Here is a 13164-nt window from a genome sequence, read left to right as displayed (position 1 = left end):
ATCAATGCATAGATTAGAATGCACTAGTAAGTAAATGACCACTTCTCAGTTCTTCCAGGAATTTTCATGGCTGACAAATAGGCCACAGATGAACCGTGAGGCGACTGACAAGGCACGGAACATTTCCAGACTACACACCTGTGAGTTAAAAAGATAGAAAATTAGGAGATATACCTAATGCTAAATGACGAGTTAATGGGTGCAGGAAATCAACATGGTACATGGATACATATGTAACAAACCTGCACATTGTGCACATGTACCCTAAAACCTAAAGTATAATAAAAAAAAAAAAAGAGAGATAGAAAAACAGGAAAGGACTAACAGGCCTGCCAAACACAGTCCACACCTTCCAATCTAGTAGGTACACCAGGGACACAACACACTGCAGCATCCTCCGATTTACACCATCCCCAATCTTGAAGCGATACTGAAGCTACTCTAAGATTCAAGAGCAATGCTGTCTTTCTTCTCACTACAGTGCCACTCTTGAGTGGGCAGAATTTGCTGAAGGGAAACTCTGAAGGGTAAATCAATGAGATAGGAGTAAGGATGGTATCGAGGTTAAGGAGATGGATGAAGCAGATGAGCATCCACCAAAATCTGTTCTCACCTTTGAGCATGTGGCTGAGATAGTATAAAGACACTCCGTACTGGCAAAGAAGAGACACAGGCACCGAGATCCCATGGCCTCATATATCTGGTATATTCCCTCCTCATCTACCTGCCTCCCTTCCCAAGATGACCCAAGTCACATAGCAGAAAGCTGTCCCTTCCTAACATTGCTGATTATGCTAAATTTCTAACCATCAAAGGAAGAATCTAACCATTTATCTCCTTGACTAATGCCCCTCAAGGTTGCTAAAGCGAGAGTCAAATATCCCTGAACCTGCCCATCTTCCAAGGTTACCGAAGCGAGACTCTGGCATTCCCGATAAGAACCAGACCGGATCCAGCCGACTGAAGACAGCATGGACTCCAGCACTGACCTTTCACTGAGTTTTTCCACATTATAATCCCATTATAATACTAAAAATCACACACAGGGGTGGAGATTAACATGCTATGAGACATGTGACCTATGAAAAGACATGTTATCAGACTGCTCAGGTGCTAAAAGTTATCTGCCTCTACGTGCCTGCATGTCGCTCCTTTTCCCACCTCGACTTCCTTAAAATGACCACAGCCAAGCCCTTCGGGGAGTCAGGACCTCTTTCCCACACGCTGCTCCCTTGCTTTGCTTGAGCCACAAGCCTATTAAAACTTCCCTGAGAAAAATTTGCATTTAGACTGGTGTTAATTTCTATTTATACAAGAGCCAAGAACTCGGTGGTCCTCCCTGCAGTAACAGCTAAGGTATATTATGCAGCCTCCCTCTCAGGTATGTGTGGCCATATGACTAAGTTCCCAACAATTCAATGTGGGAAACTGAGATCTGCTATTTCCTTAGAGCCTGAGCCTTGAGACAGTGCCCTTTCTTTTTCCAGAGGAATTGGTGTGAGCAGAACAGGGAGCTTACCTCCATCTCGGCTAATAGAATTGGGACTTCTACCTGTTCACAAGGTATTAGAGAGGAAGCATCCACGCCTTTAAAAAAAATCTACACAAACTACATTTAACAGTTTATTTGAACAAATAATGATTTATGAATTGGGCAATATGCAGAACCAGAAGAGGTTCAGAGACCTCCACTGCAGTGGCATGGCAGCAAGCTTTTAATAGGCTGCATGTTGAAGAAACACACAAAAAACATACTGGATTGGTTAGGATGGAAAGCACCTACTAGAAGTTAGTTAGCAGTTTGTGACTGGTAAAGTCTCTGGTTTTGTTTTACAGTCCACACTGGGCTTCAGCTTGCTCACATGGGAACTGAAAGTGCCAGAGCTGCGCCAGCCTGATGGCCTCCCAATTCAAAAACTTTTAATAACTCTTTCTCATTCTTCCAAATGGAAGGGTAATGATTTATCTGATTGGTAAAATTGGGCACGAGATACCTTCTTCATGCCTGGCCTAGTCTGGTGGCTCTCATTATGGATACTGTCCTACCCTCAAGGTGTACGTCACCTTTTTATTAATAATTACCCCTGCTCCTAGCCAACGAATATACCTGGGTCAGGAGTCAGACCAACCTTCTTTGGACAGACCTGGAAGCCGTTTCTTTTGGCTTCTGCTTTCCTGGACTTAATGAATACAACATAGGCTGCCATTTTCAGGGAAGCCCTTTGGGTAAGTGCTCTCACAAATGGCACTCTTCAGACATAACTCTTTTCAGGAACAAGCCTCCAAGTCTAGATTGGAAGGAGAGGAAGTGGTTGAAAGCACTCTTTTGACTTTGGGCCCAGACATAGTCTCTCTTAAATTCACTGGATTTACTATGTTACAATCCTCACCTTACTTTTGGGTGTATTTCTCAATTTGGTTCAGAACATTAAGGGAAATAGGGATTTAATTGTTTGACACTTGTATACTTCATATAAGAGGGCAATACCATCAAGAAATATTACAAATTTTAACAAATATTTATTTGACTACATCATCTCTGCTTTGAGAAATATGAATTTTGACTCGTCAGGGTACCACGTGGATATAATAATTTTTTGTTGATCGATGATTATTTGACATGATTTATCAACAGTATTAAAAATGTGCTGTGGGTGAGACAGCTATGAGTCCACCAACAATTCATGCTTCCCTTCACCATAGGGTAGAGTGGCTAAGCCAGCCAGAGTCATTTCCTAGCTCCCCTGACATCTCTGCAAGGCCATGTGCATCGTTCTTACTGTGGAATTAGAGTAGATGTGAGGAGCATCTTTTCTGTGCCAAGGAGCATAAGGAATGTGCCTTCTTCACTCGACCTCTGTTCCTCTTTCCACTGGCCTGAAGCAGATTAGTGTGATAACCCTGGAGGCCATGTCCTGAAGATGGTGGAGGTCAGTACAGCTTAGAGGAGGGCAATAAGCAACATCCACATTGAAATCTGAGTCAGAAATAAACTTTCGCTGTATTTTACCATTATCCATTTTTAGTGTACTTGTTACAGCAGATAGCACACTCTGACTAACAGAAGTGAGTAGTGTTGTAGCCACAATTCTACTTATAGGCACTGACCCAAGGAAATAATTACAGATACGAAAAAAATTCATGTACATAAATAATACATTACAGTATTATTTATGATCATGAAGCAACTTGGAAACAACCTAAGAGTCATACAAAAGTACTTCAGTAAGTAAATATATTTATGATAGAATACTTTTAAGTATTTAAATTTTAATTTTAAAATGAATAATATAGTAATTGTTTGAAAAATAACTCATTATCACTTAAAGTAGTTGCCACACTTTAAGCACTATTCTAGGCACTTTCATTGGCAACAACCCTGTTATCTACGTTTTATGGATAAGAAAACTGAGACGCAGAGGTAAAGTAACTTCGCTTGGGTCACGCAGCCAATAGATAGCAGAGCTAAGAAAAGCACATAAAATAAATAATATGTGAAAATGCCTGTTAGAAATGAAGACTGAAAAGCAGAGAACAAAATAGATATGCATTCTTATCCCTATTGTTTTGTGTGAGAGAATTGGGTCACCTGGTGGACATTCACGAATTCGCTTCCATTCAGAACTATTTACTGAGTGCTTAGCATATGCCAGGCAGTGCTCCCTGATCAGGAAAATGACTGAAGTCATAGGCTTTACATTCACATAAAGGAAACATAAGAAACAAATAAATATGTAATAAAATGTTAGCTTGATAAATTCTTTGAAGTCAAACTGGGTTAAAGGACAGAAGCTGACAGAAGGGGGTGCACTTTAGAAAGGACACCAGGGACTCACGCTGAGGACTCCGCTTCTCCTGTGTAAATTTGCCAACCCGGGGTTTCAGGCCTACCAGGACCTAAGTCTATAAACCACACCATTCGGCCACAGGAAAGGGGTAACCCTAAAAAAAAGGGGGCTGGATGTCAGAGGTCAGCAGGCACAGGGATGCTGGCAGGGAGACGGTCCCTGCCTTCTCCTCTGGGACTCCTGGCTGCATGGTATGTCCAGCAAGGAACCCCTATCACTGTGTGTCCACGGTGCAGAAGGGAGGTTGGGGTTGGTGGGAAGAAGGCGGAGAGGGTTAGGGGCCGCCACGTGGTGCGCATGTGATAAGGCCCCTAAGCGCGGCCTGCCCTTTCCTGGAGGAGCCCTGCGCTGCATGTTCTCATTTCCAGAGCAGCAGCGCCGTCCTCCGGATGCCTGGGGAAGTGCGATTACCTGCCCTCAGTTTTGTGTGCGAGTGACGGGTGGAGGCCAGTTTGAGTGGAGTCTTCATGACTCAAAGGTGAGTTTGCGGAGGAGCCGCCAAGGTTCATGTGGGTCCTGAAGCTGGGTTTGCACAGCACTGTTTTGATGAACACTGGATGTTCACGCACCAGGTGCGGCCCAGGGGCTGTCTCTGCTCCAGAGCCCCACGACTTGCCTCCTCAACTGGATTGTAAAGTTTGTTAAAGGTAGGGACTAGTGTGCCCACGTCAGTGGCTTTGTAAAATGCTCAATGCACATTCAATAAATTAATGAACAAACAGTAAAAACAACAATTTATTTAAATATAATTGTTTTAAGTATAATTGAATCACTAAAATATAAAACAAACTTTTGTACATATCAAAAGTGTTTTATGTTTTTTATTGTATCACCCACTCTTAGAGATTGTACTTATGAGATTCTACATGAAGAACGCCATTAGGCATTTCCCAAGCACACAGTAGATGGTAGTTCTTATTATCGTTGTTGTCTTTTTAAAAAAAAATTATACTCTGTTGATTCTAAAAAGATTTAAGGAGGTTTACAGAGATTAAAAAACAAGAAAACATAATGTTCCCTGGCTTTTTCTGCCATTTTATTGAAAGGCTCAGAATTGCATTGCCACTGCTGGTTGCTCTGTAAAATTAGCAATCCTCAGGAGTTTATCCACTCTGGCAGCATCTTTTAAAGATCTACTATGTGCCAGATACTTCTCCAGGCTCTGAGGTGCCTGGGTGGCATCTAGGTAAGAGGAAAATTGAAAAGTGACTGAATTATGAAGGAAAGACAGGAACCACTTACCCTAAAGGTCAGGCTGATGGCCCATGTTAAGCGGCTGGCTGGGGAGGAGTACATATACATATATATACACATATGCATATACGTATACGTATACATGTACTTATCATCAATTTTACTGATATGAAGCATTGCAGCACCTCATCTATAATTAGTAATAAAATGAACAATATTCTTTTTCGTTAATTCCATAGAGCCAATTGATTCTCAGAGAATACTTTAGTTTTGCAGAACTCTTGTATCCATAGCCAACCTGTGGTTGAAACTGAAGCATAATCTGTAAAAGTGAGTTGCTTCCCAACTCACTGTTTTCCCAGTAAATTTAATGTCATTAAAAGCAACATGTGACATGAAAAAAAGGGAAAGGATCATAAGAGAAGGCCTTTCTTCAAGGGTTGTGTTGGAATGGAGATAAGGAGGCAAGTCCTGCAGAGTTCTGGGCAAGGATTCTGTTCCAGGCAGAGGGAAGTGCAAAACCTTGAGGCAGGATCAAACTTGGAATATTTGAGGAACAGCAGAAAAACCAGAGTGGCTGTATGAAGTTCATGGAGAGGAGAGAGGGAGGAGGAAGCAGGCCCAGACCACTCGAGGTAGGAGTCTGGATCTCTTCTGGGTGAGATGGAAGTGTTGCCGGCTAGGTTCCCTAGGACAGACAATGAGGTGGATATGCATGGGCAGGGAGTTTTTGAGAGGGGATCTCAGGCATCTATATCTACAGAAGTGTGAAGGAAGCAAGATTTAGCAGAGGAAGAAGTTGAACTGTGACACAGCCTCTCCCTCTGGGTGCTCTGAAGTTAGAACATCCAATTCACTGCAGGCCATATATACTTGCACTGACCATCAATAGGTGTGAGCTGCCATGAAGGAAACCATGGGTGAGACAAACTCTCTTCAAGAGAGGCAGGTCCTAAAGAAAGACTTAGCAGAAGACTGTCAACAGTCGTATCATCTGGAAAAATTAGTGCTTCAGCCCTAGAAATGGGTATCTGGAAAAATTGGTGCTTCAGCCCTAAAGAGCATCTGGTCAGTGCAACAGAGCATCTGCTACGGGAAGTTATTAGGGGGTATTGAGCAAGAAAATGGCATGATTGGAATTATACTTTTAAGGAACACTCTTGTTGCTTCATTGAAAATGATTGTTGGGAGTAAGAGCACCAGTAAGGAGATCAGTTAGCAAGTGAGTGGCCAATTTAGGCTTCTGACCCTGCACGGTCTAGAAAATAAGCCAGGAAGCAGTGTGGAGCCTGCTAAACGTCCAAAGCAATTCCTTTGTCATATCAGGGAATCAGAGCATCCATTGGAAGATCCTATTTATTATTTCAACATGAGCAAGAATATCTGCAGAAAGTTCCAAGAATCCCAGGAGACATCATCAGTCTCAGATCGAAGAGAGACAATGCCACGACCACTTGCAACAAATACAATAATAATTTGGTCCAGACAACTGGTGATCCTAAAAGGAAGGACCTGCACCATAAAGGGGGCTTCGCTACATCCATTTGAAAAGTAGGGAAATGGTGTGGCTGCTAATTCAAATGGAAATCTTTGGCCCAGGCTGCAAAAAACTTTACTGCAATAAAGTAAAATAGGTATATATGCAAAGTTCTAGACATGAAATTTAACGCTAAATCATCTAATATATGAATTCATCAGATCACAGATTTAATTACTAAATATTTTGCCAATTTAGATCTTAAAATATCTCCCCTCAGCTGGGCGTGGTGGCTCACACCTGTAATCCGAGCACTTTGGGAGGCTGAGGCAGGCGGATCACGAGATCAGGACATCGACACCATCCTGGCTAACACTGTGAAACCCCGTCTCTACTAAAAAATACAAAGTATTAGCCACGTGTGGTGGCAGGCGCCTGTAGTCCCAGGTACTCGGGAGGCTGAGGCAGGAGAATGGTGTGAACCTGGGAGATGGAGCTTGCAGTGAGCCAAGACTGGGCCACTGTACTCCAGCCTGGGTGGCAGAGCGAGACTCCGTCTCAAAAAAAAAAAAAAAAAAAAAAAAGTCTCCCCTCAAGGAACTGGTTCTGAAACTTTTGTATGCATGGGAACCACTTTGGATGCTTGTTTAAAATGCAAATTCCAAGCTTCAACCCCAAAAACCTTGTGCAGGTCTGGATGTGGACCAAACACCCAGGATGACTCTGAGGAAGGTGGGTGATGGACAGTCATGAGAAGCACCATCTAGGGAACATTCACGAAAAAGCAGAAGGCAGCATGGGCAATCGTATGCAAGTGGAAATAGATCTGTAATTGTTGTTACCATAAACAGCCTCTGTCCAAAAAAGTTGTCACCCTTCAGTATGCCTGAGTTTAAAATTTTCCTCAGTCTCAAGGTTCTGTAAACCCAAGTTCATAATGCTAGCTGCAGAAAATAACAGCTGAAAGTGGTTAGCCAAAGGAAGTACCACAGACTAAATCACAGGAAGATGGGTAATCATGTGTACTTACGGCTGCATCTGCTGCAGTGCACAAGAAAGTTTTGGTTTCACACCCGAAGTGAAAGAATAACTTAAAATCCCATAAATAATACATTGAAGAGAGAAGAGTCATTCTAGTGCTGTATCTGGAGAGGCCCTGCTAAGATAAAAGGCTCTGTTCAGTGTTTATCTTGCTGCCAGAGAACAAGGCAAGCAGTGAGGCAGGGTTGTAATTGACCCAAAAGCACATATGAGAAATGAACTAAGGAGAGTGTGCAGTTAAAAGCCTCATGTAAAAAGAGAGCTGCAAAGTAAAAGTCCAGCAAATCTGCATTTCAAACGATATGAAAATATGTTTGATCTAGTATACTGATGCACTAAATTTGCATAAAATTCAACCTTTTGTCCTGGTGTGATTGGAAAGGTGCAAAAATAAATTTGAGGTTAAAGCTTTAGCATCCTGTCTCTCTTAGACATAAAAGGGATATAATTAACCAGAACAGCTGGTTACAACCTTCATTGGAAACTCTGGGAAGCCAATGTATTCCATTACTGATCCTAGAAGGTAAAATCTACAACAGATATTGATTTGGTAATCCAAGATTCTTATCAATTCTGACCTACATAAAATCTAGTTGTCTTATAGGACCATGTAACTTGTGTCACAGCATCCATATAATTGAATTCTTATGTTAGTAGATGTTTAAAGCTGCCTCTGACTGAAGTTCCATTATCAAGCCTGGAAGGAAGGAAGAAAAAGACTGTCATTTCACAATGGCTTGATACAGGAAATTGTATCTAGTATAAAAGTTAATTATTAATCATATATAGGAGCCAAGAAATAAAACAGAACAAAAGTTGTTATTTTGATATTTATAATGTTTTATACATTTATCTTGTAAACTGTTTTTTTCTTGGAAAAATACTGTATTTAAGTTTTTTTTACTCTTTTATTCTGAGCACACTCACAATGAATGGGAGGTGGCCCAAATAAAAAGATGTCAGGATAAATCATGTTGCAATTTAAAGCTTACTGTTTATAATCTGGAATCAGAATGTTAAATATGTAACTTCCACTTCCATCCTCTATAGAGTAACTGGGAGATATGCCCTCCCATCAAAATCAACAATAAAACCGGACAAAATATTTAAAGCAATTTTTTTCAGGCATTGAAAAATAGGTATCACAGAACTATGATCCTTCAGAGAAGGAAAACATACAAAATAAACTGCATAACAACCTCAATTTTCTGCCTGCAGGCATATTCCTTCTGTAGCACATGGAGGTGGAGCCCAAGCAAAACACCAGTCTCAACTAACCAACATACAGAGAACAGAGTTACAGACTGCTGAAGTAGCTGGAATTTGTAGGGCAGGATATTAAAGAAGTGACAGCAGCACAGAAGTTTGCTCCATAAATCATCATAAACCTTAAGTCTTTGGCCAAAGGCTGTGCTATGCATCTGTAGGACAAGATTCTAAAATGTCTATCAGAGCTTACCTGCTCCAGGGCTGAGACTTGTATGGTGATACCAGAAGTTACAGGGCACTGAGAGATATTGGAGTTCCAGTCCAGTCATAATGGAGAGAGCTGACAAAGCAACTATATCCTTGACTAAGGGCCATGGGCTAGGACAGAGTTCAAAACAAAAGACTTTCAGGACACAAAGGACTCATCATTAATTTAACTGACTACCAAAAAAAAATTCAATACTTTTTAAGACAAGGTGATATAATCCAGACCACATACAACATGTCCACATTGTTCAATACACAACACAAAGTTACTAGACATACATAAGTAATAATGCATGGCACATAATCAGGGGAAAAATTAATAGAAATATTTTATCCTGACCTAGATATGATTATAATTATATTCCAGGACTTAAAGGAAAAGATAGTCATAATAAATGCACAGGTGGTAAAAATTAGCAGAGAAATGGAAAACTATGGGGAAAAAATCAACAGTAAATTGTTAAATTTAAAAATATACCTGAAATTAAAAATTCACTGCTAGGTTTAACAGCAGATTTTAAACAACACAAATAACTACTTAAATTTAAATCTAGATCAATGAAGCTTATATGATAAGATCAGAAATAAAAAAGATTAGAAAAAGCAAATATAGCTTCAGTGACGTATGGTACAGCAATAAGTAACCTAACTGTAATTGAAATTCTGCAAAAAGAGAAGGAAATGGGGTGAAAATTTGAAGAGAGTCAAAATTACTTCTATTTAGTGAAAAACAAACTTACAGATCAATGAAGTTAGGAAACTCCAAGCTGAAGAAAGATAAAGAGCAACACAACTAACAAGTGTAGACACGTCGTGGTCAAAGTATTAAACACAAAAGCCTAAGAGGAAAATCTAAAAATTATTTAGAGGGGTAAAAGAAAAAAAAAGACAGCTTACATGAGGTAAAAATCAAGAGATATACACAGATTTGTGATCAGAAACAATACACCAAGAAGACAATAAAATGATATATTTAAGGTGCTTAGAGAAATAAAAACCCTGCTTATCTATAACTCAATGTTCAATGAAAATATCCCTCAAACATGAAGACAAAATGAAAACTCACAGAAAGAAAATAGCTGAAAGCATTAATCATTAGCAGATCTGCATTGCAAAGATGAAAATGCTACCAGAATGAAAATTATGATCTAGACCAAGAAAGAAGAGTGCTGGAAATGGTAAATATGTGGGTAATATAAACCAATTGCCTTGTCTTTCCATTACTGCAAAAGAAAATTGGTCAAGGTAACATAACAATAATAGTAATCACGAAATCACCAAAAAAAGGAAAAAAAAGCAATGAAACAGATAAAAATAGCTAATATTCCAGTAAAGGAAATAAAATATGTTGCTACAAATACTTAATTTATCTGAAAGATTAAAATATAGGAAAAATATGAACAAAAAAGATAGATAAAAAACAAAATAGCAAGATGGCAGACATAAATCTATCCACATAAATAATTGTATTATAAGAGTTTAATATTCCAATAACAATGCAAAGGAGCGTCATCTAACTATGAACTGTCTACAGGAAACCTACTGTAACTATAAAGTAACAAATCAAAAGTGAAAGGATGGAAAAAGATATATCTTGCAAAAACATATCATAAGGAAGCTGAAGTGGCTATATTAAGACCACACAAAGAACACTTAAGGTGAAAAACAGAGATATGGAAGCATAATACATTATGATAAAAAAGAAAATTCAACAAAAAAGCATAACAATTCTAAGTATTTATGTAACTAATAACAGAGGTTTAAAATATGTTAATTAAAAATTGACAGAAATGAAAGGAGTACACAAATCTACAATTATGCCTGAAGATATTAGCACACCTTTTGTGGTAATTGATTACTGATTTTAAAAATAGTACAAATAGAGAAGATTTAAAGAAATTATCAACAAACATGACCTATTAATATTTGTAGGACAGTATATTAAAATTAGCAGGCTACACACTTTCCAATGTAAATGGAACACTTAACAAGATGGCTATCTTAGCCACAAAACAAGCCTCTACAATTTAAAAAGTATGTAAATCATATAGAGTATGTTCTCTGACTACAACAGAATTAGAGATCAATAACAAGATATCTTGAAAATGTGAAAACATTTTGAAATTTTAAAACATACTTCAATAATCTAGGGCTCAAAGAAGAAATCATGGGGAAAATTGGAAAATATTTGTGAGTGAATGATAATAAAAACACAACATATTAAAATGTATGGAATGGAGTTAAAGCAATATTTAGAGATTGGTTCATATCCTTAAATGCCATCCTGGAACAGAAGAGTCTAAAATCAATTACCTAAGCATCCACCCTAACAATCTGCAAAGGAAGTGTAAATTAAATTCAAACTTAATAGATTAAAGGAAATAATACAAGATAATACAAGATACAATAAATCATTTTAAATGAAAATTGGTAAGCAATAGAGAAAATGAATAAAAATAAAAGCTGATTATTTCAAAAGATCAATAAAATTTTAAAACTCTAGCTAAACTGATCAAGGAAAAAGTCACAAATAACAATATCAGGAATGTAAAAGGACACTTCCATACAGATCTTACAGACATTAAAGACAATAAAAAATTGTCAAAAATTTGACTAAATAAAACTTAAAAATTATTTGAGACACAAATCATCAAAACTGACACAAGAAGAAATATAATATCTTAATAATACTATATCTAGTAAAGAATTGAATTTATCATAAACACACATCACAAAAGAAAACTCCAGACTTCAGTGACTTCACTGGTGAACCAAATATTTTAAAAATATTATTAATCTTCTATAAAATATTTCAGAAAATATAGATAATGTTACATCATGAGCCTAGCACTATCTTGATACCAAAACAAGACAAAGATTTACAGTAGAGTAATCTACAAGCAATATTCCTACAAACACAGATGCAAAAATCTTTTAAATGTATTAAAATATTAAATATAGTAATATATAAAAAGCATATTGTGGCTAAGCAAGATTTATCCCTGGATTATATGATTGATTTAATATTTAAAAATCAATGTAATCACAATATTAATAGAATCAAAGAGAAAAACTCTGTAATCATTTTAATTTATGATTTAGAAAAAAAGACATTTGACAAAAGTCCACATCCATTCATAATAAATACTCTCAGCAGCATAAAATATTAAAACAGAATTTCCTGACCCTGATAAAGTTACCTGCAAAAAGCCTACAGCTGACATCATACCATTAGAGAAAAACTGAATGTTTGCTTCTGTGTTGGGTAATATGACAAGAATGTCCATCTCGCCACTTTTACTCAGCATTTTGCTGCAGAGCACAGCCAGTGCAAGGAGATAAGAAAGATCATTAAAAACAAAAAGATTGGCAAGAAAAAGTAAAACTTATTATATTTGAAGAGGGCAAAATTGTGTGTAGAAAATATTTAATAATCGGTGGAGCCAAGATGGCCGAATAGGAACAACTCTGGTCTACAGCTCCGGTCTACAGCTCCCAGCGTGAGCAGCGCAGAAGACGGGTGATTTCTGCATTTCCATCTGAGGTACTGGGTTCATTGCACTAGGGATTGTCAGACAGTGGGTGCAGGACAGTGGGTGCAGTGCTCCGTGCACGAGCCGAAGCAGTGTGAGGCATTGCCTCACTTGGGAAGCGCAAGGGGTCAGGGAGTTCCCTTTCCTAGTCAAAGAAAGGGGTGACACATGGCACCTGGAAAATCGGATCACTCCCACCCTAATACTGTGCTTTTCCAACGGGCTTCACAAACGGCACACCAGGAGATTATATCCAGCATCTGGCTTGGAGGGTCCTATGCCCACGGAGTCTTGCTGATTGCTAGCACAGCAGTCTGAGATCAAACTGCAAGGTGCAGCGAGGCTGGGGGAGGGGCGCCTGCCATTGCCCAGGCTTGATTAGGTAAACAAAGCATCCGGGAAGCTCGAACTGGGTGGAGCCCACCACAGCTCAAGGAGGCCTGCCTGCCTCTGTAGGCTCCACCTCTGGGGGCAGGGCACAGACAAACAAAAAGACAGCAATAACCTCTGCAGACTTAAATGTCCCGTCTGACAGCTTTGAAGAGAGTAGTGGTTCTCCCAGCATGCAGCTGGAGATCTGAGAAGAGGCAGACTG

The sequence above is a fragment of the Hylobates moloch genome, unplaced genomic scaffold, assembly GCF_009828535.3.
Source record: "Hylobates moloch isolate HMO894 unplaced genomic scaffold, HMol_V3 SCAFFOLD_9, whole genome shotgun sequence".
NCBI lineage: Eukaryota > Metazoa > Chordata > Mammalia > Primates > Hylobatidae > Hylobates > Hylobates moloch.
Note: the sequence above shows the minus strand (reverse complement) of the source record.